Source organism: Pinus tabuliformis, chromosome 5_1, assembly GCF_031772625.1.
Source record: "Pinus tabuliformis cultivar Carrire ecotype Pingquan chromosome 5_1, CPIR1, whole genome shotgun sequence".
Lineage (NCBI taxonomy): Eukaryota > Viridiplantae > Streptophyta > Pinopsida > Pinales > Pinaceae > Pinus > Pinus tabuliformis.
The window spans coordinates 607,005,234-607,029,755 of NC_142305.1; positions in this window are offsets into that span (position 1 = coordinate 607,005,234).

Sequence of the window (24,522 nt, forward strand, 5' to 3'; positions counted from 1 at the left end):
AGCATTGGCGTAGGAGAGAAGATATTTCTTTGGAGAAGAAAGTGGTGACTTAATGTTCCACTACTGGGGCTAGTGTGGCAGCATTGTACTTCTATATCTTAGAAATTCCACTTAATATATGAATCTCGATGAGCCAACACATTTTCATGCATGTATCATAAATATAGTAAGAATATTCTTTACATGTCTGTGGTATATGTTTTTCCCACATATACTAAGGAAATTGAACTATTTCGGTGGCTTTGGTACTTATCTTGTTGAAGGTCTATTGTATTTGGTTTTATGATCATGGTTGTCTTGTGAACTAATTAAAAGACTAACTTGTGATCCTCTTCTGCTCTTGTGTGTCTCTTTTAGGATAATACTATTACTTTTCTTCTAAGGGCTCACTCTCTCTCCCCCTACCGTGAAAGTACTTTTTATACATCACAATTGTATGCCTCACAGTGTTAACTTACTTATTTTTTCCAAACAATGTTGTATAACATCTTATGTTAATCATTTCAACCAAGGAAAATCCATAAGAACAATGGAATCTGGTCATGTTTTCGGTTGGGGCTCCTACTCCAAACGGTGTAAGGTCTAGTTGGGACTACACATTGAGGAGACCCCCTTGGTTAACGGATTTGCAGCACCATCAACAATTGGCTCTAGAAGGAGGGACAAATGATAAGTTAAGCCTATTGAGTTTTTTTTTTAATCCCTCATCTTAAATGGCTCTTACCCAAATCATAATCCTAGAATTTTTTTCTAACCTATAACCTAGTAAGCTTTTCATCTCCATGAAATAGTTTCATGACTTGTCTCAATTCAGGTTTGATGGTGAGGGTGTTTAAGCTTCGAAATTCATTGTGACAACATGGGGGATAACCACCCGGTCGGGACCTTGAAAGCATCTCCTTTTCCGTTTGGTATAGTGGCTCTGACTGGGGATAATGGGACCAGTTTCTTAGAGAGGATTGATTTGATAATGTTGTTGAGATGATATAAGATGTAACGGGGAATGATTCAAGTAAGTATAATCTAATCTAAATAATAAACACATGCATATATCTTAATATAACATTATATAACTATAAATATACCCGGGAATAAACTAAGGTATGCGATCTACAAAGATGTATCAAAGCAATTGGTAATAAAGATCATTCAACTTCCAAAAGAAATGAAATCGTTTAATGATAACTGTTTTGGATAAATAGTTAGACAAAACAATTGAGAAAACTATATCGCATATAGTAATTGTTCATGTATTTAAAATGGAATCAGAGCTAAAACATCATACAAAAGTGTAATAATGCAGAACTATAACTCAGATTTTCATACATAAAAAAAATCAAGAGAAAGGGTATTTCTAATGCATAAATAAAACAAAATCATACGATAAAAGTACCATATATGAAAGGTCCTACTCATGGGCTCATCAACATTGATCCAATTTCATCCAATCAAATACACTCTAAGAGTACAGAAGTGTAATTTTAGTGGAGCATGCTCGATATTCAAAGAAAAATAGATCCTATTCCATTAATTTCATCAAAACCTTCCCAAAAATACAGAAGTGTAATGTCTTGAAAAGTGTTTTTGATAAAATTCTGGACCCCTCTCTAAATGCATGAGAGGGGTTTAAATACTAAAATACATGCCTCAAAAATAGATTATTACAAAAAAAGCTGAGGAGGTTTCAAACAACCTTCCTCAGAGTAAGAAAAAATAAAACTAAAAATAGAACTAATGATGAGCTTCTTTCAACTTGAACTATCTTAGTCAGCTAACTTGATCTTTGAGATTACAAATGTCGATCATTGGTTTGAGCTGAGGTGGCTGGTCAATTGTGGATTTTAACTATCCAACAAATATGGTATCTGACAAAGTTGGCACCATATTTTGTGCAGAGGTAGTTAAACACCACAGAGTCATCCACTGGCTATGTGGTTTTACTAGATACTACCAGTATGTCTCCCAATCCAGTTTGGTCAGTTGTTTGATTGCTTCTTCCTTGGTCTACACTGTCTGTTTCCACTGTTGTTCCAGTTGTTTGATATTTGGTAGAGACCCTGGTATGCACTCTTTGACAAGGTTGGCACTATGGAGGTTTTCATTAACGACTTCAATTATACTACTTGTTGCACCTACTACTATCATTGTCACCCTTTCTGCATGTTTTAACCATGTATCCCAATTTGTAAATAGAATGTCTTTGTGAGATTATTCTATTTCTGGTATGTCAGCCTTTCTTCCCTCATCAGACTCCTACCAGGTAATAAATTCAGAAATCTTTTTATGGATTTATTCATATTCAAACGTCATATCAATCACTTGGTTTGTCAACTTATCACTTGTTTCACAATAAGGATTAATCTGTGAGATTTTCTGGTAGAACACTTCTTATTGTTGTATTAATAGGGAATTAAGCTTGATTGCTTCTTTGATGAACTTGTCAATTTGAGGATTATCTTTAAATCTATCTACCATGGCATGCATTTGGCGAATATGTGAGTCCTTTTATGATAATATGGCCTAGTGTTGTAACCTCATTTGCTCGAATTCCCTCTAAAAGCTGAGCTAACTGTTGTTTTGCTTGCTGATTAGTTTTTTCTTGTTCTCATTGTTGTTCAAGCAGAAGAATTTTCTGTTCTTTTTCTTTTAACAGCAGTCGGACTTTCGTTTCTTTATCAATGGTCATTGTGGCATAAGATCCTGCAAATTGTGATAGCTTTGTAAGATTTTTTGATGGGTCAATATGAGTGTCTTTCCACATAACATCCATTGATTCATTCTCTAGAGTTGCAACAGTTGTGGTGTCTAATTTCTTCTTCTTTCTTTTTCTTTTAACTAAAGCCTTATGAGTAGGATTGTAGAATATATCTAATGGTGGTATCTCTTCAATTTTCAAGACAATTTCATAAGTAGGAAAAGCACGAATAACCTCAATATCTTGAGTGTGTGTATCCCATTTCTCTATTGTCTCTGGATTTTCTTTGTGCTGAGTCTGTTTGGGGGTTTGCAATTCAGATGTTTCCTCAAGATTTGTGCATGTTTGGAGCTTCTTATTGAATTTCTCCCATTCCTTGTCTAGGTTAATGACTGGAATCTTCCCTGATTGAGCTAAAGTGGAACCAACCTCTGTCTGCTTCTTGGCCAACGCATGTTCGGTTGTTTCCTCAGTATTCCCTTCTGTATCTTTCACAGAATCTTTATTAGGATTTCCTTCTCCATTGTGAGATTGTTGTTCTGAGTGTTCTGACTCGTGAGTTGACTTCCCTTGGGTTTCATCATCAAAATTTTCCTTTGAACTTCCCTCTAAGCTTAGGCTAGGATTCGGTTCTCTTATTGGTTCAATTTATAATAGGTACAATGGGACCTTTAACAATCTAGGACCTATGCAAAAGTTTTGGCTCCTTAAAAGAGGTTATCAAATGGATTCCCTTCATGAGTAAACTATTTGACTTTAACCATGGTGGTGAATTCCTTAGCAACTTGATTTGGGTCATATTGTCGCCCTAGAACTGTGGCCAATTTCAAAGACATAATAATCTCTGCTTATTTTACTGCGTGCCCATAGTCATGTAGTGCGAAAGTGCCACATTTTAATGGGAAGGTTGGCCAAATGACTTTCTTCTGTTCCCTCAGGGATTTGGTTAAATCGCCCTCCCCTATTGTCTAATAAGCTATCTCACTGGTCAATAGCTTGTCTGGAACATAATATGGGAGGACATGTGGAGCAACGAAGCTCCCAAAAACTTTGATATAAGTGAACGTTTCTTCATCGAACCATCTTGCAACTAGAAAGATGTTTATCTTGGCTTCTTCGGAAAACCTGGGGGTTGTTCTATCAAAAATGGTTTTATGAATAGGCAGCATAATACCTTGGCAGATTTTGTAAAAATGGGGATTGAATTGGGATTCCCACAAGATTTTATGGTATACATGGATGGGGAGAGGGTTTTGTATAGTCCACTTCCAACCCATGTTTGGAAATTGAGAACAAAGACAAATGGCGTCCATAAATAAGCACTCGTAAAAAAAGGGGGAAAAATTCTTAAGGAAACACTTCTCTTTTGTCTATATTCCCTAATAGCCATTGCTAAATTGTCTGATAAAATCTGACTCCAATTCATAATTGTTGCATTAACCACTGCATCAATTAATGGGAGCCACTCTATAGAAAATTTGGTACTATCAGCTTTACCAAATAATCTACAGGTCATCACAGTGGCGAAATTATGTGGGGCAAAGAGCGATGAAATTGTGTACATACCGAATTTCTCCCATTTGAATTTGCTTCTTTCTGACCTCCAGGTCTGTGTAACGTCCAATGGGTTCTCATTCTCTTTGGTGAAATTCTCAAGGAAATCTTTGTTATAGATATTTTGAGGCTCTGGTAGATGGTACATCTAGCGCAAATTGTCTAGTGTGAAAGACCCCCTAACCTCATGTCTTGAATTCCTGAAAGTTATGTCTGAGACATCTACATCATCAATAACCCATTTTACCATATCTGTGTATGGTAATATCTTAGGTATTGCTGCTATTCTGTGTAAAAATGAACATGTTGCCTCACAGTAGGAAGCGTAAGATGATTCTTCGGCATCAGTGGTTGCCTTCGTTTCCAGTGGCCTGGGTTTCTCTTATTCCAGTAGGTTACACATAGATTCCCATGATGTGGTTCCTCTGTCTTTGTCGCAGGTGGTATCAGAGAAAAGTGGTATCATATCTGATTTCTCAGATGCATTAGTTGTTAGGATATTCCGACACATAGGAAATAGTTAAGTTCAACTTGGTCTAGTATAGAGTTAGGTAAAGTGTGTTTCTTTACCGTTGTACATTTTGTAACTTACAATCCGACGGTCACGATATGTAGTGATCCGACGGTTCACTCTCTCCTCGGTATTACCGACACTTGATCAGTGGCTTGACACCCGATTGGTCCATGAGTTCTATTTAAAGCGCATGGAGGGTCATTGTTCGGGTAATCCGTGCATGAGAGAAGCTTATGTAAATTTTCATTCTTTGATTAATAAATTGCCTGTAGTAGCCACGTTGGCGCAGGCCGTGGACTGTTTCCCTCTTTGAGGGTTTTAACCATGTCAAAAATACTGGTGTATTGATCTGTGATCTGGTTGTGAGCGGTGTCCTTCTGGTGTTCTTTCTGAGGAACTTACCCTGTAAATTCCTACATAGTATCAGAGCTATTTGAGGGCCGCGTCCGTTGGTGATCCAAATCTGAAGCCGGTAGAACTGCATGCTGCTGCCGTTTCCTAGATCTACTATTTCTGACTACGTTCGGGCCGAGAGGACTGCTCTGTTGTGTTCGGAGCATCTGTTCCAATGAGGAACCCCTTTCGTTTCACGCAAAAAGGTTTTCGGTAGCCCTATCTGCGTCATTTTTAAGATCTGGAGGTATACAGTTTTTATTTGCAGTTTACTATTATTTTCTCTCTGCTTATTTCGGTTTCGGTTTATTTAGCTTTTTTTTTTAACCAGATCTATACCTTTCATTTCTGCGTATGCTCTTTGCCCTGCGACTCTGTGCGATCTGGGCAAATCAAAAACAGAAAGGAAGGATTTTTCTCATGCGTATGCTCTTTTCCCTGCACCTTAGTGTGATCTTGGAAAATCAGAAACATTGAGAAAAATATTTAGTTTTTCGGCTAAAGCTAACTTTGAGCCGCAAGGTTCATTTTTGAAAATATCTAGTTTTTTGGCTAAAGCTAACTTCGAGCCATAAGGTTTGTTTTCTTTGCATGTCCGTGTTGGGTTTTGTGTTTTGTGTTCTGTAGGGAAAAAGAGCTTTCTCAAGGCAAGCACGCAAACCAAGGCCCCCCCCCTCTCTCTCTCTCTCTCTCTCAAATTTTTTGTATAGATCAATTGGTTCTCTCTCTCTCTCTCTCTCTCTCTCTCTCTCTCAAATTTTTTGTACAGATCAATTGGTTCAAAGCTATTTTAAGAGAGTAGAGGTCTTGGGTTCAAGTCTCCATTTTGTGGGGGCGGATTATTTCATTCGCGCACTTTGCCGGCAACTTCAACAAATTTTTTTCAAAAAGCCACAACTTCTTCATCCGGAAGCCTTTTTCAGAGCTGTTTTTTTTAAATCAGCCTAATTTTTCGAGATCTATCCATTGGAACACTTACTTTCAGCATCTTCAGCTTCAGTTTTTTTTTAAAATGGAAAGTCCATGCCAAGTCATTCTTGACAGCACTAACTACTTCCAATGGATAGCCTACATGGAAGCTTTACTTAGAAGTAAAGGTCTCTACAGAATAGCTACAGGCCAAGAGAAGAAACCAAAAGATGAAGACAAGGTTGCAAAATGGGAAAATAGACAAGATCAAGCACGTGGTTTGATAGGGATGTCTATTTCTCCTGATCTTAGATTCCATATTGCAGAACTTGAAACTCCTCATGAAGCATTGGAACAAATCACTAAAGTTTTTGGGATTAAAAATGAAATTAGAGCCCATCAACTTGAAAATGAGTTGCTTACATTGGATCCTAATAATTTTTCTTGCATTGAAGATTTCTTGTCCAAATTCAAGACCCTTAGATATCTCTTGGAAGGTGTTAAGGTTAAGAAAGAAGATAGTAACCTTATTTATTCCATCCTTACTAAGTTGGGACCAGCCTACTCTGTATTTGTTTCCACCTTCCATTCTACAAGGGAAGCTTTCATTTGTCAAGGAAAAGACTACAAGGCCCCTTCCTTTGACTCTTTTTGTGATTCTTTAATAAGAGAACAAGAAAAACTCTTACACCTTGGTCTTCTTAATCTTGGAAACTCTTCCAAGAAAGCGTTAGCTGCCCAGCAGCAACCAAATTCAAAGAATCCTAAGAAGTCATATCCTAAAAAGAATGGTCCTAAACCAAACAAGGGTCCTAAGAAAACTCAGCCTCAAAATGAAAGATCATTTCAGCAAAATGATAAGACCAATAAAAACAAATGGAAGAAGACTGATAGACATTGTAACTTTTGTAATCGAGATGGCCACTTAGAATCTAAATGCTTTAAGAAGATGGAAGCCTTGGAAGCCGCAATGAAGAAACATAACATCCATGTGGAGCATTCTTCAACTTCATCTTCAGGAATGGCACTTTCTGCATGTCGCTGTCAATCATCTCAGTCTGGTTATGCATTAAATGTATCTTCTTCTTCTCATTCTCATGAGTGGCTCATTGATTCTGGAGCCTCTTATCACATGGCCAAAAACCAAGCCATGTTTTCTTCTTTAAATGATTGTAACACCAAAAATATATATGTTGGTGATGATAGATCTCTTAATGTTGTAGGGACTGGAACTGTTCATCTAGACAATGGTCAGTTTAATGATGTATTATGTGTTCCAACCTTATCCTGCAACCTTCTATCTGTATATCAGATAACTCATTCAGGTGAAGGTAAAATTGTTGAATTTTCACCTCATGATGTTGTAATCAAGGATCTGAGAGATCCTAAACAGATTCTGGCTACTGGTATTACTGATGATTCCACAAGGTTGTATAAGTTTCACAACTTTGGGTCATTAAATCTTCCCTCAATATTTGTTGCTCATAATGATGAAGTGAGCAAACTTTGGCATGAGCGATTTGGTCACTTAAACTATCGCTCCCTTCAGCATCTATGTAAAGAAAATATGGTGACAGGTCTTCCTATGGTATCTTGCAGAGATGGTGTTTGTTCCGGATGTGTACTCGGAAAACATCATCGGGACAATTTTGAAAAACGTGCCTCTTGGTACGCCTCAGCCCCTTTACGGCTTGTGCACAGTGATTTATGTGGTCCACTTCCTGTTGCTTCATTCTCTGGCTGCAAGTATTTCTTAACTTTCATTGATGATTTCTCCAGACGCACTTGGGTATACTTATTAAAACTCAAGAGCGAAGTATTTAACACATTTTTGGCCTTCAAAGCCTTTGTTGAAAAACAATATGGACATCAAATTTTAAGCTAAGAACTGATAATGGTGGAGAATATGTTAAAAACACATTCATCAACTTTTGCACCGAAAATGGAATTCAAATGCAACATACTGTTCCATACACTCCACAACAAAATGGTGTAGCTGAAAGGAAAAATCGCACCTTAAAGGAAATGGCTAATTGTATGCTGCAATCTAAAGGACTCAGTCTTAGTTTTTGGGCCGAAGCAATTAATTGTGCAAATTATATAATAAATCGCACTCCTACTAAGGTTCTAAAGAATATCACTCCAGAAGAAGCTTGGAGTTCCATTAAACCAGATGTAAGTCACTTTCGTGTTTTTGGAAGTGAAGCATGGGCCCATATTCCAGATGAAAAGCATAAAGCTTTAGAACCTAAGAGTGAGAAATGTACTTTTGTTGGATATTCTGAAGATGTAAAAGGTTATAGACTTATTCCATTTAAGTCCAAAAATGTTATCATTAGAAGAGATGTAAAATTTGATGAAAATAAATCGGCCTGCGAGCCTAGTCCGGCGGATGTGCCACCTCTTCCTATCTCTTCTACTTTTGAAAACATTTCTTCTTCAGATGATGAAAGTGAGGATGACAATCCTCCCCCACCTTCTCAAGATCCTCAACTTCCACGATGGGTCCGTGCTACTCGGGATGCAGCAGGTGATCTTGCTGGTGATCCTACAGATCAGCGACGTACACTTTCTCAGTTTGAAAGAGCCTCTTCTTTACTGGCTCAAGCTCCAGTAAATCATGATCCTGACACTTTTGCAAAAGCTTTAGGCCATCCACATTGGGAAGCAGCTATGAATGAAGAATATCATTCATTGTTGGCGAATGATACATGGGATCTTGTTCCTCTACCAAAGGGACGCAAACTTGTTAGATGTAAATGGGTTTACAGAACCAAGTATGGACCAGATGGGAAAGTTGATAAACATAAAGCTCGTCTTGTTGCTAAGGGCTTTTCACAGGTTGAAGGCATTGACTACACTGAAACCTTCTCCCCTGTTGCAAAAATGAACTCTATCCGCCTTGTTCTTTCCCTTGCTGCCTCTTTAAAATGGGAAGTCCATCAGATGGATGTTAAATCTGCCTTCTTGCATGGGGACTTGCATGAAGAAATCTATATGGAACAACCCATTGGCTTCATCCAAACAGACTCCAGCCTTGTATGTCGACTTAAGAAATCTCTTTATGGTCTCAAGCAAGCTCCTCGGGCTTGGTATGCCAAAATGGACAGCTTTCTTTTAGAATCTGGCTTTTCTAGGTGTTATTCTGACAATACTGTCTACACCAAGAAAGTGGGCAACTCTCTTATCATCCTTGTTCTTTATGTTGATGATCTTATTCTTACTGGTAGTGATCCCAACCTTATAAACCATGTGAAGTCCAACCTTAAAAAGAAATTTGAAATGACAGACTTAGGACACTTACACTATTTTCTCGGTCTTCAAGTCTTGCAATCCAAGGAGGGTATTTCCCTTTCCCAGTCCAAGTATGCTTGTGATATTCTTCGTCATTTTCACATGGAAGACTGTAAGCCAGCCCCTTCTCCCTTTCAGTCTGGAGTCAAACTTTCAGTCTCTTGTACTTCTCCTGAAGTTGATGCTACCTTATACCGTCAACTTGTAGGAAAACTCTTGTATTTAACCCATACTCGTCCTGACCTTTCCTTTGCTGTTGGCCTTGTTGCTCGTTTTATGCAAAACCCCCGTGAAAGTCATTGGAAAGCAGCTAAAAGAATACTTCGTTATGTTCGAGGTACAGTACAGTTTGGGATTCATTACAGTGCCAAAGCAGCTCCTCTATTAGTTGGTTTCACTGACTCTGATTGGGCTGGTGACCCTGATGATTGGAAGTCTACTGCCGGTTATGTCTTCACTCTTGGTTCAGGACCTATTACATGGGCTTGTAAGAAACAGGCTGCCATTTCTCTTTCGTCAGCAGAAGCAGAGTATCGTGGTGCCGTGGAAGCTAGTAAGGAAACCTTGTGGCTTCGTCAGATCCTATCAGAGTTTGGCTTTGAGCAGCAGCATCCAACCACACTTTGGTGTGATAATCAAAGTGCCATTCAGCTATGCAAAGATCCAGTCCAGCATCAGCACAGCAAACACATTGAACTACACATGCACTTCATCAGAAAGCTCATTCATGACCATGTTCTTGAAGTGCAATATTGTTCAACAGATGATCAGGTTGCAAACATCTTCACAAAGGCTCTCATAGAGGCGAAGTTCACTAAACTTCGATATATGCTTGCAGTTCAGGAAGTTGTCACTAAGGGGGGATAGGCTCTAGTGCCTCCTTCCTTCTCCTATTGTGTCATATTTGTAAATCCTTCAATCCTATCCCAAGTTTTTCTTAAGGGGGGGTGTTAGGATATTCCGACACATAGGAAATAGTTAAGTTCAACTTGGTCTAGTATAGAGTTAGGTATAGAGTTAGGTAAAGTGTGTTTCTTTACCGTTGTACATTTTGTAACTTACAATCCGACGATCACGATATGTAGTGATCCGACGGTTCACTCTCTCCTCAGTATTACCGACACTTGATCCGTGGCTTGACACCCGATTGGTCCATGAGTTCTATTTAAAGCGCATGGAGGGTCATTGTTCGGGTAATCCGTGCATGAGAGAAGCTTATGTAAATTTTCATTCTTTGATTAATAAATTGCCTGTAGTATCCACGTTGGCGCAGGCCGTGGACTGTTTCCCTCTTTGAGGGTTTTAACCACGTCAAAAATACTGGTGTATTGATCTGTGATCTGGTTGTGAGCGGTGTCCTTCTGGTGTTCTTTCTGAGGAACTTACCCTGTAAATTCCTACAGTAGTTGTTCCCTTCTTCGCCATCTTTTCCAACGTTGTTTTCTTCGGAGGTTCCCTGAAATGGAGCAATGGAGATTATCGAATAAGCATAGAATGAAAATGACAATGAAAATTCAATGATACAGTTAATTCTGAAAGGTGACAATGAAGAATCTTTTATTCAAAAATCTAGATGAAAGATATAAAATCACGTCGAGTTGTTTTAAACATAATGTCATTAAAAACTCATTAAATACGCACTAAGATATTTTATCATGGCCTTTATTACTCATTTAATCCATCACATCGCAAACGTGTAAGGAAAAAACTTTAAGGTGATGAGTTTAAAGTGCCAAATGTCAATTATGCAATTGCGATAAAGATTATCACAATATCGCAAATCGCAATATTGCATTTTCGCTTATGCGTTATTTCAGAGATCTTTAGAATTTTGCAAGATGCGATGTGAGTGGTGTACCTTTTATCGTTTAAAGCGCATTTTGCTTGAATGAATATTTATTGCATAAAGTGACCTTTTACTATGCACCAGACTTAACCAAAGTTTATAACATTTATCGCATACTTCCATCGGGTCCGGGTCATATCGTGTTTCACAAACTTTTCATAGTTCACAAGATTGGCCTTTGAGTAAGGGTCGCGATGCAATGAGTTTTGGCTTGTTATGTCGCAATATCACAATTCGCATATTCGAAAGGTTTTGTTAGTTGTTCTTTTCATGAATGTCGATATGTGATTACGATAAGCACTTTATTTTGCAAGAAATACTTTAAGCCTTAGTTTTAAATGGAAATTTTAATGATACCATAAGTTTATTATGGTGATCCCTTCTTATCACAATTCACAAATCCTAGTTTGTTAATTAACATTTGACACACATGATCTGGCGATATGCGATAAAGCGAGAATTTCTAGTCGTAAAGGGATTTGGCTTGATACCTTATATTATTTAGAAATTTATTCCTAAGATTCAAAAAGAAAGCACTTAAGTGCTAAGTTTTTGGAGGATTTTTTATAAAGGGTCCCCATTTATCAATAGAATATTAACTATTAAATCAATAAATGGGGGGGTTGTTGAATAGTACAACAATTGGCGATTCACTAGAAGAACCAGTTATCTCTGATAGTTTTTTGAAACTTCTAAAACTTCCAAAATAAAGATAGTTCATAAAATAGGAATTACATGAAATTTAAGATAAGTAACATTTCTCTGAATAAGAAACAAAACTCACCTAATTACCATCCACTTGATATCCTCTTCAAAATGAAAATTCCTTTGTCTATATCAGTCTTTACTTGGTTTAAAGATAAAGTAGGGGGCTCTTGCAGATTAGCTTTTAGATGTACTCATTTGTCATAGGTAGAGCCTCTGCTGCCAGCAGGCGTCCATAGCCTTGACAAGGTTACCTTTTAACCATCAATGATTCAATATCCCATCTAGATAAGAGTGCAATTTTTAGAGATAAATTCAGACTCATATACTTATTCTCTTCTCTTTCATTTTTAAACAATTTATTTTTCTTCTAAAAATTTTCATTTTTTCTACTTAAAGGTCATTGTCTTGGTTTGGTGGCCAAAAAGTGACAATGTCATTCACTAGTTGTAATTCAACTGAATAAACTGGCTCATGATGAGACCCCTTGTCTTTTGATTAAAATAATCTCAAGCCATTACCCTATTTTGATATGAAGTATTGGTAATTTCAGTTTATTATTTCCCTATGAACATGGTAAGTCATCTCTTAATGAGACCTCTTGTCCTTTAAGTTTTAGTATATTTTAGAATTACATTCTAAAAAGAGAAAATTTCACTAGATGGGGAGAATCATTGACTCCTTAAGAGTTTCTAGATGACAATTATAGAGTTAAAGGTGCTTATCTGCAGAGAGTCTTTGCTTTGTTAAAGATACTTTTCTTGACTGATAATAGAACAAAGGTCTATTTATAAAGTTGGGGTTTCACAAAGGATAAATGATTTTGGTGGAAAACAAGCAAATTTCATAGAAATGGAACTTAGCTTATTTTTCAAATTTCATAGTTATCTTATTAACAATTTCTACTTATAAAAGTGAAAAATCAAAATATTTAAAGAAATTTTCTATTGAAAGGACAAAAGTAAATACCATTTAACTTTTATTTTCCTAGGAAAAGTAAAGGCAATAGTGTAAAAGGGATAGAAGAGGTTATCTTCTATGAAAGTATTTCTTCAAAATCTACCCATTAATAGGCAGAGAATCTCTCTTGCCTGATAAATCTTGCAATAGAAATGTTGATGGGTCGATTTGTTCTGCAATCTGAAATGGGCCAAGCCACATTATTTGGAATTTGGTATGCTTACCTTTTTCCTCATGTGCTTTATCCCACTTCAATACAAGGTCTCCGAGTTGAAAGGATTTAGGACTTATAGAATTTGCATAAAATGAAGATTTGACTAACTGTTGATGATGTGCATGTGTGATCTTGGATTTATCTCTTTCTTCTTCAAGTTTGAAGATTTGTGATTGCCTTAATTGCATAGAAGAGAAAGGAGTTTCTTCAATAAATTGAACCAAGGCTAGAGTGAGAATAGCTTCATTTGTAGGGAGAAGAGCCTCTTTCCCATAGACCAAATTAAAAGGAGAAGTGCCTACTGAGGCCTTCTATGTTATTTGATTTTCCCATATATAAAATGTTAAAGATTTATGCCAGTTTTTCTGACTTTGATCAATAGTTCGTTTCATGATCCTTATGAGATTTTTATTTGTAGATTCGACCAAACCATTTCCTTGAGGATAATAGTTAGTATAATATTTAAGTTTGAAACCTATTTGAAGAGAAAATTTTGTCATAGCATTGCCTGTGAAATAAGATGCATTGTCAAACATGAGGGAAGTTGGTAGGCCAAATCTAGTAATAATAAATTGATCAATAAATTCAATGATGTTTTTAGAATTGACTACCTTGAGTGGAATTTCTTCCACCCACTTAGTGAAGTAATCAATTGTTGTAAGGATGTATATGTGTTGCTTTAAAGAGTGGGGAATGATCTCACCTATTATTGCCAGTCCCCATTTCTCAAATGGTTGTTCAATGTTGACCGGTTGTAATGGTAATGCGGGTTTCCTCAGTCTTCTAGCAGCTATTTGACAAATTTTACACTTCCTTACATATTCATGTGCATATTTGAATAAGGTTGACCAATAATAGCCAGCATGTAGGATTTTATGTGTTGTTGTGTCTCCTCCAAAATGTGCACCAGCTGGTCCATCATGGAGTTCTTGCAAAACCTTTTCTGCCTCAGATCTTTCAAGGCACCTAAGTAGAACAAAATCATAGTTCTTCCTAAACAAAACATCCTTGATGATCTCATATTGCTTAGCTTTTAATCTCAAAGCCCTTTTTCTTTTGTAATTGAGTTGCATAGGAGCGTATCCATTTTTCAAATAAAATATGATATCGTCATATTTAGATTTAGTATCGTTGAGGCTTACCTCACATATTTGTATATCATCACCTGAATCTTTTGATGTTGGTAAGTTGGATGCTCCAGCTAACATTCTGCAAAAACCTTGACCTCTAACAATTTTAGTTGGTCTAATCTCAATGTCATATTCTTGCAGTGTTGTTACCCAATTTTCTCTTTTCTCACCTAATTCTCTTTGCATTAGTAAATTTCTTACTGATAAGAATGGAACTATTACTTTAGTGTGATTTTTGAGAAGAAAGGGTATGAAATGTTTTATTGATTTGAAAACAGCAAAAGCCTGTTTTTCAACATCTGAATAATTTAATTCAACACCTTGCAAATTGGAGCTAAAGAAAGAAATTGGTGCTTCGGCTTTCTCATCATTGACCTGTGTCAATATAGCTACATATGATGTCTTGGAAGCAAAGGTATATAAAATAAAATGATTAGAAAAATTCGGAGTTGCTAAAGAGGGAGCATTTATAATTGCTTGTTTAATAAGATTAAAAGCTTCATGCTCAGTATGTCCCCATTTAAAAACATATTTTTTCTTGATCATAGATTGGAGGGGTAAAACAATTCGTGAAAAGTCAGGGACAAATCTCTTGACAAAATTTATCTGACCTAGGAAAGATTGCATGGATTTTTTGTTATGAGGTAAAGAGATTTCAGAAATTTCTCTTATCCTATCAGGATCTATGTGAATGCCATCTTTAGATACAATAAATCCAAGAAGTTTACCTTCACTTAAAGCAAAGAAATATTTCTTTGGATTTAGAGAAATTCCATATTTCTAACAACATTCAAATATTTGTTTTAAGTCCTTTAAATGAATACTGCACTCTTTTGAATACATAGTTATATCATCTAAATAAATTTCCATTGTTTTATTGAGCAAACCTATATCCATGGCTCTCTAAAATGTTGCACCAGCATTGATCAATCAAAATGGCATCTTTTGGTAAGCGTATGTTCCCCATTTGGTTCTAAAGGTGGTCTTTATTCGATCATCTGGATGTACGAGAATCTGATTATAACTTGAAAATCCATCCAGAAAAGACATTAACTTTGAGCCTGCAACTAATTGCAGTATCTGTTCCATAGGATGCAATGGAAAGTTGTCATTCTGACAAGCTTTGTTGAGATTGCGAAAGTCTATACAAATTCGAATATAACTATTCTTTTTCCTGACTAGAACTAGGTTAGAAACCCACCTTGAATGTCTAACAAGAAAAAATATTTTGGCTTTGAGAAGTTTATTCAATTCATATTTGATTTGATTTTCTAAATTCGAGTGAATATTTCTCAACTTCTGTTTTACCGACTTTTCGTCAGATATGATAGGAATGGTATGTTGAATGATGGAAGTATCATATGTCTTAAGATCATAATTCCAAGCAAAAACATTTTTATATATCTTCAATAAATGAATAAAGTCTAATCTTTCATCAGATGACTGTGGTAGAATCAGAGTGGGATGGGGTGGTCATGTGGCCCTAATGCCAAGCCATATGAAACTACCCATGACCACAACGTAGAGGTGGAGGTGGAGGGGGAGGGTGGTTAGCCCAACCCCTAGTTCCAACTATTAACGTATGGCCATGTCAAATGAAACAGAGGGGCAGGGTGCTCATCCAGGCAGGGCGTGTGGCGCCCTACCCATGGGAATATTGACAACCAACATGACCAGGTACGCGGATCTGACGGTCATGTGGCCTTTGGCCTGCGCCCCTAGCCATAAGACATCCCACTTGATCATTAAAAGGGGAAAAACTTAAGGGCGCGAGAGTCAAGTTAACAACCCGACAAATTGCGCCAATTTTGGTGGAATTTCCTTCGCTCTCATACCAAATTTTCTCTTGGTAGTTCTGCCAACAAAAGATTCATTGCATGTTTTTCCAGTTTGGTCATTTTGCAGGACATATAGTAGAGAATTGGAGGAGGCCCAACTTAGCCATTGTTCAACCTTTTTGTGCCCAAGAAGAGCCTACATAAGGGTTTTTGGGTGTTCTAGACATAATGGAAGCATTATTTTTGTGATTTAAACATGGTATGTTGATAAAATTTACATTTTGAGCATATAATATAAAGGGTCAACATTAGAAGCTAGACTCGGAGATGTAGCCTAGGAAGGGTGAACTTCGTCATCTAATTGTTGTTTTGTGATGTTTCATGTTGTTTATTTTTGTCTGGCTAAATCTACAAAACTTAAATAAAATTTTAAATTTTATCTGCTTTTGCAATTTCTATCAATTACCCACACGACATGAACTAACTTGCAAACTTTTTCAAGAAACCTTCAATTTTTAATTTTAGATCAGTTTGGTATCAAAGCTTGGTTGTTTTGAAGGTTTGAAAATTTTTCAAGTGTTTTATTGAATGATTACAAATTCTAAATTGAAGGAGGAGGAGTGCTTGAAGAACCAAACCCTCAAATTGGTTCAAGGAGATCACAAACTCCAAAAACTCTATTAGTCATGGCACATGAAGAAAAGAGTTGATGTCTGAGGATGAGAGAGATTTCAAAAAGGATTTCTATGATATGTCTGAGATGGTGAAAGTGTTGTACAATGAAAGGACAACAAGGTTGCAAGGAGAAAGTTCTAATCAACAAAAAGGTAATGGTGGTGATGGGAGCAAGCCTCCACCTCCACCTCCTCCTTCACCTCCATCTTCACCTCCATCCTCACCTCCTTCTTCACCTCCTTCAACACCTAGACATACTCCTCCTAGATCTCTAAAAGGACATGCTAAGTCTCCTTTGCTTAAGCTTGATGTCAAGTTTGAATTGCCTATGTACAATGGGGAATTAAATGTTAAAAAGTTGGATAATTGGGTTCGTCAATTGAAGTCTATTTTAGGATTCAAAAGATTGATGTTGATGTTACAAAAATCCAACTTGATTCTCTTTGGTTGGATAATGAAACCCTCATCTGGTGGGAGGCCAGAATTCAAGAAGATTTGAAGAAAAGTGGTAAAATTATCTTTTCTTGGAACTATTTTATAGTTGCATTAAGAAGGTAATTTTATCCATTAGATTACATGCAAAAAGAAATTATGGATTGGAATTTTTCTAGACAAGCTAAGGTCAGAGTGTCCAAAGTTACACACAATAATTTAGAAGAAGTTCTTTAATCTTGGGTGTTGATTTGTCTTCACAAGATACTCTCTTTAAATACATAGGTGGATTACATATTTATTTGAGAAATACTATACTTATGTTTAATCCCACCAGTCTAGATGAAGTATGTGTTTAGGCAACTCATTTAGAATCAAGATGCAAGTATGTTCCTCAAGAGACTAGCAAGAAGGCATCCAAATCTGGAGACAAACAAAAGGAGAAGTTCAAAGTCAAAGGAAAAAATAATGCTACATTCAAGAAAGAGGGAGAGAAACTTACCTATAAACATTGTTCAAAATAAGGCCACGATGAAGATCATTGTTGGAAACAACATCTAGAAATGAGACCAAAGAAGTTCAATAACAAAGGGAAACAAAACATTGTTTCTACAACTCAACAAGATCTAGGATTTGATTTAGGCGATGAAACCAAAATCACAGCCATGTGAATGAAAGGTAAAGCTTCTAATGCAAGTACTGGTTCTTCTAGTAAGCCTATTGAATCTCAAAATGATAAATAAAGAAGTGAGTTTTTTCATATCAAGGTCATTACAAAACACACAAAGTTGATACATTGTTTGATAGTGGATCCCAAGTCAGTCTTATCTCTGAAGCAATTATCAAGAAACTAAATCTAGAAACTACACCTCATAATGAACCTTACCCTTTGGGTTGGGTATGTGAAGATGCAAAATTACAAGTGACAAGAAAATGTAAACTCAAATTCGCCATCATTGCAAACTTTATAGATGAGGTAGAGGTTGATGTTGCACCACTTATCATATGTGGAATTGGTTTAGGGAGTCCATACTTGTATGACCGAAAACCCATATTTTATCGTCATGAGAACAAATATCATATTTTTTAAGAAGGAGTTGAGTATATTGTTAGAGCACATCGCAAGAAGATGAACTTATCTCTTGTTAGTGTTGGTGAGATGAAAAGGCTTGTAAATTCTAGTATGAATTTTGTGTTGTTTTTTATTAAAGCTAAAGATATTGACGATTTTGAAGCTTTCACGAGATGTGATTCTAAAATCAAGCATGAGTTGGTTGAATTTGTTAACAATTATGATAAGATGTTTCAGGAACCTGAAGGGTTTCCTCCTAAAAGAGGAATCCAACATGAGATTCATTTGTAGCAAGATGTATCACTTCCAAATATTGGCATGTAAAAATTACCAGTTTTAGAGAATGCAGAAATCAAGAAGAAAATTCAAGAGCTGCTTGAAAAATGGGTCATCAAACCTAGCACATATCCTTGTGGGTCTCTTATTGTCTTGGTTCCAAAGAAAGATGGTACATGGCACATGTGTGTGGATTTTAGAGCTTTGAACAAGATCATGGTAAAGAATCACTATCCTCTTCCTCGCATTGTTGATTTTCTAGATTCGTTAAAGGATGTTGTTTACTTCTCTAAGTTAGATTTGAGAAGCGGTTATCATCAAATAAGGATTGTTCAATATGATATTTGGAAAACTACTTTCAAGACAAAACAAGGTTTGTTTGAATGGTTAGTTATGTTGTTTGGTCTTTGCAATGCACCTGTAACATTCATAAGAGTTATGAATGATGTGTTGAGACCATTCCTTGATGATTTTGTCTTAGTCTACTTAGATGATATTATGATTTTCAATAAGACTCTTGAAGAGCATGCCATGCATGTGAAAGAAGTTCTAGAAGTCTTAAAGAAATTGAAGTTGTATCTGAAGATGTCTAAGTGTGAATTTGGGAAAATCTCTTTGGTTTATTTGGGTCATATTGTTGAAGGGGGTGAATTGAAGATTGATCTCTCAAAAATTTAAGTCATTATGAATTGGCCTAAACCCAACAATGTAACAGAAGGTAGGATATTTTTCGGAGCATCCCCATATTGGAGAAAATTTATAGCTAACTTCTTACTCATTGCAACACTATTACATGCATTGACAAGTGTGAACCAAGTATTTTAGTGGGGAGGCAAGTAGTAGAAAGCCTTTGACACATTGAAAGAGAAATCTAGTGGGGAGGAAATTAGGAGAAAGCCTTTGACACTTTGAAAGAGAAAATCAGTACAACACCAATTCTGACACTTCCAGATCTTAAGCACCCATTTGAGATTCAAACTGATGCAAGCAATTATTCTATGGGAGTAGTTTTGATGCAGAATGATAAGCTTATTTGTTATCATTCTAAAACCTTTACCAATGTAGTAAGTAACTATCCAACTTCTGATAAAGAATTGTATGCTTTAGTACAAAGCATGAAGAAGTGGAAGCATTATTTGATGGGTAAAGAAACAATTATTCATACTGACCATGATCCGGACTTATGCAGGAACACAACAATACACAGATATAAACATAAACACAGAGATGCAGCAAAAATAAAACTTCATTTCATTAATATCAAAGAACTGAAATATGCTTACATATAGAATGGAAATAGATTAGCTCGGGCAATGACAACTTATCTATAAGAAGAGATGTGGTGGCTACATGCCTCTGAAATGTGTTACAATGAGGCTCGAAGGCCTATTTATTGTTAAGAAACAATGGAAAACCCTAAACATCCAAAAACCTAACCCTAGGAGATGAAGCACCAAAACTATGGGCCCCGTTGGGGTAAATTGGTACATCAACTTCTCGGGGTCGTAACTTTGGAATACGATCTTTGTTTGATGCGCACGATACCTCGTTAGAAATATATATCTGAGGACTATAAATTTCAACTGTAAAAATGATTGAATGGCTCATGTTTGCTTGTTTTCCAAAAAAAACATCGTTTATGGCCTCAAAACGGCTTTGGAAGTTTAGGACCCGAAAAACTGCCAAAATAGTAAACTTTGCTACAGTTAAGGAAACTAAAAAAATGAAACAAACAATGGTGGGGGTCCAAGCAAAATAGGTGGATGACTACCAATATCCACTTGGATATGTCCTCCCCCCTTAGGAAACAATGGTTCCCATTGGGTTGAGTGCCCCCATGAGATGGGGAAACTTCTGCTGAGCTTGGTCCTTGGTGAGCCACTTGCCTTGGTGCAGGAGTTGAACAACTTTGACAACTTGATATAGTTGGATCTTCTGTTGGCCAATGTTCTTGACCTGCATGTCCGTGATCCAATTATTTGTGGCTTGTTCCATGCAATCTTGGTTTAACTCTGTTGGTGTGAGTTGTTTTGCAATGTCTGATGTGTCTAGTAATGGTGGAAAGTAGGGTCAAAGGTGGTCCACATTGAACACGTGGTGCATTCCAAGGAATGGGGGAATGCTGAGCTCAAATAATTGTCTCCCACAACCTTGGTAATGATGTAAGGCCCATATCATAGTGGTCTGAGCTTCTGATGGGCTTCAATAAGGAATTCTTTCTGCAAATGCAACCAAACTTTTTCGCCCACCTGAAACTTGTGTGGCACCTGATGTTGATCATGTCGTTTCTTGTACTTGGTATTGGACTTCTCCAAGATGTCGTGAAATTGCTGGTAGATGTGTTGGATGCGTTCAATAAATCTGGTTGCTTTATCAACCTCAAACAATACATATGTGGATTTTGTCTATGTATTTGCATGAGGCATGACAACATTAATCAGACATAATGGTTGAAATCCTAGACCCACTTGAAAGGGACTATAACCAGTCGAGCTATGGAGATATTTTTTATAATTATGTTGCACATAAGGAAGACTCTCATCCTAGGTTTGTGGATGCTTGGATTTTTACATGTGGAGTATGTGCACTATCATCCTATTGACGACCTTTGTTTGGTCATCAGTCTGGGGATGGAATTCAGTCAACTTGGCGAGCTTGGTGTCCAACAGTGTCCAGAGGCTTGACCAAAATGTGCTCAGAAACCTGCTATCCCAATCTGATATAATGGTCTGCAGGATCCCAAAATGTACCCACACTCGTTCAAAGAAGAGTTTGGTAGTGTCCTTGATTGTTATACTCTTCTTGCAGGTTGCCACTATAGCCATCTTAGAAAATATGTCCACGGCCACAAATACACAGTCATTATGATGCTTGGCAGAAGGGAGGACAGATATATAGTCCATGGAGATGGATTCCCAAGGCTGGATGGGAGTAGGAAAATAAGTGCACTAGCCTTGCTTCTTGATGGTTGGCTTGGCGATGGCGCAAGCAGTGTAGGATCTGATATATTTCCCACCATGTTGTCATAGTTTTGGCCAATAAAAGTACTTTTGTAGTACAATCATAGTTTTCTCCACACCAAAGTGTCTTATGACACGACTGTAGTGCGCCTCCCAAATTAGCTGGCCACACTCGCTTGAAGGAACACTAAGGTGACCTAGGTAGCATAATAATTTGTCCTGGAGGTGGAAATCAGGAACTTGCTTGCCATCTACTAGCATCTAGTATGTGGAGGAAAACTATGGATCATTTTTGTATAGTTGCAGCCATCTAGAGGTCTCGTGGCCACAAGATTTGAGAACAGTAGTCAGTGCTACAATTGGGAGCCAGCTCAGGTAGTCAGCAACATGATTGGTGCTTCCTTTTTTGTATTTAATCTTCAAGTGGAATTGTTGTAGATATGTAGACCACTTCTCATGGCGATCGTTCTGCAACTTCCCTTGTGTCTGTATAAACTGAAGAGGGTGGTGATTGGTGTGGATGATCGTCTCCTTCCCCAGAATGTAATGCTTCCATTGTTGGCAAGCCTACACGATGGAATACATATATTTATCATAGATGGGGTACTTCTGAATTGTATTAGAAAGTGTCTCACTATGATAGGCCACTGGATGCCCGTGTTGGGTGAGGACTGCACCAATAAAATAGTCGGAGCCATTTGTCTCAATTTCAAATGGTTGTTTCAAGTATGACAATGTGAGTATTGGTGAAGAGTAGAGGTGACTCTTCAACTCAACAAACTTTCTGGTTGGACTCGAACCAAGAAAACTTTTCTTTCGCTCCGCCCTTGGTATTATGACTCAAAGGCAAAGTGATATGGGAGAATCCCAACACAAACCTCCGATAAAAATTTGCAAGGCCCAAAAAACTGTGAAGCTCTGTAAGAGTCAATGGGGTTGGCCAATCCCAAATGACTTGGACCTTAGTTGAATCCACATGCACATCTTGCTCATCTATGATGTAACCTAGATATTGGACTTGGCTCATGCCAAAGGTTCATTTCTTCAAGTTGGAACATAGTTTGTGTTGTCATAGGGTTTGAAGGACCTGTCGAATGTGTTGCAAGTGTTCTTCCCAACTCTTGTTGAAGATGAGGATGTCATCCAAATAAACAACCACGAATGAGTTGGTGAAGGGCCACAATATGTCGTCTATGAGCCTCATAAAAGTAGCAGGGGCATTTGTCAACCCGAAGGGCATAACCAACCATTCAAAAATACCTTCCTTGTATTTGAAAGCAGTCTTTCATACATCTGTTGGCTCTATTGGAGCCTGGTGATAGCCAAACTTCAAATCGATCTTGCTGAAATACTTGGCCCCCTTGAGTTGGAACAAAAGGTCATCAATTTGTGGGATTGGATACCTGTTTCTGACAGTGATTTTGTTTAGTGCTCGATAATCAATGCAGAGCCTCTATGTCCCATCCTTATTCTATACAAGTACAATTGGGCTCCCACAATGCAAGGAACTTCGTCGAATGTGCCCTCTTTTCAGCAACTCCTAGATTTGCCACCTGATCTCTTCATTTTCCGAAAGGGGTGACAATGTATCAGCCTGTTGGGTACAATTTCTCTGGAAGTCAGATCGATCAAATGTTTGACCTGACAATGAAACGGTACCCCTGTGGGTGAGGAGAAGATGTCCATGTATTCTTCCACGATCGTATCCACCTACTTCTGCTTCCCGAGGGCCATGGATGTGGCCATGACCTTCCCCTTACTTTGAGAGTGAATCAGAAAGAAAAAAAATTCCCAGTCTGGTAGATGATCATAATGTGTTGCTTAGCAGAGATCAAAGAGATGGTGGTAGGTGGGGCTACCTATGGTATCTTGTATAACTTATTACCCAAAGATATAATAACAGTGTGAGGCCTCGACTCATATGTAGAATGACGCTTCCATAAGTATGGTTGGCCTAATAATACATCCCAAACTTCAAGAGCAGCAACATCACACTATACCTCATCCGTGAAGGGCTTGATGTTGTAGGGAAGGAGACACTGCTGGTTGACGTGGAGATCTCGTCCTTGGCGAAGCGACCCGATAATGTACGACTGCAGGTGTGGTGTGGTCCGTAGGCCTAACCGCTTCACAACCTCTATTGAAATGAGGTTCTTTTGGCTCCCGTTGTCGACAATGAAGTGCATTGACGAACCCTTCACCCATATATGTGAGTGGAAGAGACGCTCCCCCTCCTCTGGATATTCAAGATCAATCTTATAGATCTTGATGGTGGCAACAATGGCATTGGGCTCCGCATCAATAATTTGCTTCCCTTTGTCATTCCCCTTATCGGGTTCTCACTCAGAGTTGGAACATGCATCTGATTCTGAAGCTTTCAGCTTGGCCACTAGTGATTACTTAGCTTGACACTCACTTGTGTTATGAGTGGAGCTCTTATTCTACTCACACCACTTTCATGTGTCATTCTATGTCTTCGTGGTTTTGTTCTTTTCTTTCATCTTTTATGGGTTGTCCTGGGTCACCCCATCTTGGACTTGTCCTTTGTTCTGCAGTTTGGGGGTGCCTTTCCCTTACTTAAGATTCGAAGATCCAAAGTCTTGCTTCTTCTGTTTAAACATTTTCTCGATCTTAACAACGTATCAATAGGCGGCACGAAGCGAGGAGATGTCTAGGAACTCCATCTCATCTTGGATATATTTGTGCAGACAACCACGATTCTTGAGTACCAGATGCCGCTAAGAATCCTTGATTCCAAACATCGTGTGAAGGGTATGAAAAATATTTGTGAACTTCGGCACGTCTTGGTACCTTCCCTTCCATAGTGTGTTCCACTTTATGTACTTATCTTCGTAGACCCCAATAGGGTAATACTACTCCTTGATGGTGTCTCAGAAAGAGTCCCAAGTGGGTGCAACTGAAAATAGTGTGGGTTCCCTCTCATCCTTCTACTCACAGTAGGTTTCCCACCAGTCTTTGACGTGGGAGTCGACTTTGAGGAGTGCAAAAGTAATCTTTTCCTTATTGGAAAAATCATGAACTGAAAAATACCCTTTCGACAGATTTAACCATCTATCTACGACATTTGCATCTATTTGGCCTTCAAATATGGGAA